Source organism: Lissotriton vulgaris, chromosome 11 (genome assembly GCF_964263255.1).
Source record: "Lissotriton vulgaris chromosome 11, aLisVul1.2, whole genome shotgun sequence".
Taxonomy (NCBI): domain Eukaryota; kingdom Metazoa; phylum Chordata; class Amphibia; order Caudata; family Salamandridae; genus Lissotriton; species Lissotriton vulgaris.
This window is the reverse complement of record NC_141699.1, coordinates 315,757,374-315,761,680: the sequence shown is the minus strand read 5'-3', so window position 1 is coordinate 315,761,680 and position 4,307 is coordinate 315,757,374. Positions and strand designations below refer to the sequence as shown.

Here is a 4,307-nt window from a genome sequence, read left to right as displayed (position 1 = left end):
TATACTTGTATAGCGCAGGGGCATTGCTGTGTTTCTCCTATACGCGGACGATGCCGTGTTAATCGCCCGCACTGGCATTGGTCTGCAGGCCCTTTTAGATCGCTTTGGCTCCTTTATGGAGAGCCTTGACTTAAAAATTAATGTAACAAAGTCACATACCATGATCATAGGCTGTAAAGGAAATAAGCTACATGCTAAAACTTTTACTTGCAAGGGTGAGCTTCTTTCAAGGGTTCCTGTCTTTCCGTATCTGGGGGTCCTTTTTGACCAGAGAGGCTCCTGGGCCCCCCAGATTAAGGCAAAGAGTATAAACCTAGCCCGATCAACATCAGCCCTGTTGGCTTTTACAAAAAGATTAGGGGCCAAACCAATGGAGGCAGTGATAAAGGTATACAACAGCAAGTGCATCCCAATTGCCATGTATGGGTCTGCCATGTGGGGTTATGCAAACCTGGATAAAATCCAGAGGGTGGAAAATGCGCTCATTAGAACATTTTTATCCATCCCCAATTCCACGTCTACCTTTACGATCCATGAGGAAATGGGTTTGCCTTATATTATTGACAAACTAAAATTAGCCCCACTTCTTTTCTGGACCAAAACATGGTTGAACTCCGAGCTAACATTAAATCATGCTATCCTTAAGGATGTAATCTCAAGGGATAATGCCATAAGAATACCCTGGCTGAAATACATTAGATCTGCTTTCGCCACGCTTGGGATACCGGAGCTCTTTACTGACCCAACCAACATCAGGAGGGAAGACATCAGATGGATTAAGCAGGAGTTTTTGGAGAGGGCTTGTCTGGCGAGAGAGGAGTTGGAACTGAGGAAACCCTCGGTAAGGGCTCACATAGTTTTCATCACCACTCCCTCCCTGGAACCATATTTAAAAATCATCACTAACCCACTCCACAGACTCCTGCTAACAAAATGTAGGTTGAATTTAATTCATTACTCACTTGGCAACTTCCCTGTGTGGTCAAAACGTGAAGATGGACCACCCTGTGATTGTGATCAGTTTTCAATCCAGGATACCCTCCATTTTATATTTTTTGGTGGTCCGTATACTACTGAGAGGGCAAAATATTTACTTCCTGTTCTAAAGGCTGCTGGATTCATCCAAGTAAGGCAAGCTTTAATTTTCCTCCAATCGCTAGCAGACACTCATACCATCTTTAGCGTTGCATGTTACTTAACAGCTGCCTTCAGATCAAGGAAGAAAAGAATATCTGGGAAAGCTTTATTTTAATCTAATTTTAAATATAGTTTTATCTGCAATTTTAATCATTGTAATCATGAGGACAAATGAAATTAATAATTCATGTCATAAATTAGTAATCAAATCCTTTGCTGTTTTTAAAATTTGTATTGTATTGTAACTTGTCCTTTTGTGATTTTAACAAAAATCAAATAAAGAGTATTTTGACTGACTGACTATCATTCAAATTAGAAATGACAGGAACAGAAGCAAACACTTTTAATGTTCTGGTTCAAAGAATAAAAAAGTCTGTCAAACACTTTATGCACCTTCCTGCATACACATATTATGGTCTCCTATATTCGAAAAGATCATTTGGAGGCCTCAGTATACCAAAACTATGTACACAAATTGGTCTCAATAAAGTCAATAGTTTATTGTATCTCAGGGCAGCTCCAGACCTGTGCATAGCTCATGTATTCATGTATGAAGGAGGTGATATGAATGAAAAAAATTGATAACATTGTCAAAACACACAAACTCAACATTTTAGACAGTAGGTTTCTGTGCTGTGATTTGAATGTGTTATCAACATATGATTGGAGAAAAGAAGAGTTTGAGAAATGGGAAAATCTCCCTGTCCAAGGCGATGGTATAAAATACTTAGCAAGTAATCCAACCTAAAACTTCTGGATCAGCAAGCATAACAAAATGAAAGAAAACCAGTACAGAGCTGCGTTGATGTTAAGAGCAAATGTTTTATATACTAGAGAAACCATCACTAGGGAAAGAAATTGTGCATTTGCTACATGTAGTATTGTAATGATGTTTGCAAAACAATGTCTCATATTTCAGGCGCATGTCCTAAAACTAAAGACATTAGGATAAAAAGACATAACAAAATTCTGGAATTGCTCATTGATAGAGCAAAAAGGTGTGTTTGGATGGCATATAGGGAACCTCATGTTAAGAATAATGAAGGAGAACTACGAAAACCAGATGTAGTGTTTACCAAAAATGGTACAGCTCTGGTGATTGATGTTTCAATTCGTTATGAAAATTCTCAGAATTCCCTTGAATTAGCGTTTGAGAGTAAAGTGAAATACTATCGGGATCTGTCACAGCAAATCAAAGATCTCACAAAATGCAACACTGTAAAATTTCATGGCTTTATCGTTGGATGTTGTGGTATTTGGCCTAATGAAATGATAGTTTTCTGTCTGATTTAGGTCTGCAAATGTCATTCCCATTCAAGAAAAATGTTTGCCTAACTACTTTAATGGGCACTCTTAAAATGTGCCAAGTATTCATGGACAATTGAGTATCAAGCTTATACTGAGATGTACACATTCATTATAGATGTGAATTTTATAGATGTGAATGTTTTTAGATGTGCTTTTTCTAGTTAGATGCGCAATTTGTAGACTTGTATTTTTTATAAATGTGTGCTTATAACAATTTAGATATAGTTGTGTACATCATACTTATTGAAATGTCTTGAATGATGAATAGGTCTCGAATAATCGCATACACATAATTATCACACATTTATTATTGATGTCCTGCTAATCATATTTTAATTTCTCAGGACTGTTCGTGGACAATTTTAAAATTGTTGAAATAGTACTGCAGGGTGTACTATCTCTGGCCTATACGTGATGCCAGTTCCAGTGAGGACAGCGTTCGGTGTGGCTGTACTCCGGAGCAAAAGAATGTTGTATTGTTGGAAGCAAAACCGAATTGACGCTGATGGGCAGCATAATAACCCAGAATGAGCCACCGCAAGGTGGTAAAGAAATAGCCAAATGCCTTGTCATCTAAACTATTGACGCACATGAATGGATGAACGAGATTACCACTGTCCTTACCTACTATCTAGCGAAACCACAGCCAAGAGAACGGGCTCGGCAGAATCAACGGGGAAAGAGGATCCTGTTGAGCTTGACTCTAGTCTGGCACTGTGAAGAGACATGAGCGGTGTAGGATAAGTGGGAGGCCCTCGGGCTGCCGGTGAAATACCACTACTCATAATTTTTTCGCTTACCCGGTGAGGTGGGGGCGAGCTCCGTGGTGCTCTCGCTTCTGTCTCCAAGGGGACAGTGGCAGGTGGGGAGTTTAACTGGGGCAGTACACTTGTCAAACTATAACGCCGGTGTCCTAAAGCGAGCTTAGGGAGGACACAAACCTCCAATGGAGCAGAGGGGCAAAAGCTCGCTTGATCTCGATTTTTAGTAGGAATACAGACCATGAAAGCAGGCCCTCTATCCTTCTGGGGTTTCAAGCAGGAGGTGTCAGAAAAGTTACCACAGGGATAAGCCAAGCGTTCATAGCGACATCGTTTTTTGATCCTTCAATGTCTGCTCTTCCTATCATTGTGAAGCAGAATTCACCAGGCGTTGGATTGTTCACCCACTAATAGGGAACGTGAACCAGGTTTAGACCATCCTGGGACAGGTTAGTTTTACCCTACTGATTATGTGTTATTGCAGTAGTAATCCTGCTTAGTATGAGAGGAACCGCAGGCTCAGACATTTGGTGTATCTGCTTGGCTGAGGATCCATCTGTGGGATTATGACTCAACGCCTCTAAGTCAGAATCCCCCCTAAACCCTAATGATACTGCAGTGCAGTGGAGCCTCGGTTGGCCTTCATTACCCTTAGTGCACCGCATGTACGTGGGGCACCCAGTGCTAAATCATTCGTAGACGACCTGATTCTGGGTCAGGGTTTCATAAGTAGCAGAGCAGCTACCTCGCTGCAACGCCCTTCTCCACCACACCCAGGGGTGGGTCCCTCTGCTGCCGGGTCGGTGGGAGGGACGCGGAGGAGGTAACGCAGGTTCACGGGAGGCTGCATCCACCATGTGCCCTCTGGCACAGAGGCCTTCTGTCTCATGTCCCTGCCCCACCGGGGGAGGGACGGGGGCCACCATGCCTTGTGGGGTGGCAGGGTGACCAGATGGCCTGGTCCAGCCGGGCCTCTCCTTCCTGCTCCAGCCCCAGTTGGGCAGGGAGGCGAGCAGCTGCCCCGGGGAAGGAGCTTCCAGAGTAGCTGCCTCGGTGTACCTGGCCAACCCTCGCCGGACTGCAAGGGCGACTGGGTACGGC

General features: G+C 43.0%; 1 pseudogene; it reads left to right on the top strand.

The window, feature by feature from the left end:
* Positions 1-3,109: 3,109 nt before the first annotated feature.
* Positions 3,110-3,989, top strand: LOC147679705 (28S ribosomal RNA; annotated as a pseudogene; the record flags this gene model as incomplete).
* Positions 3,990-4,307: the final 318 nt, after the last annotated feature.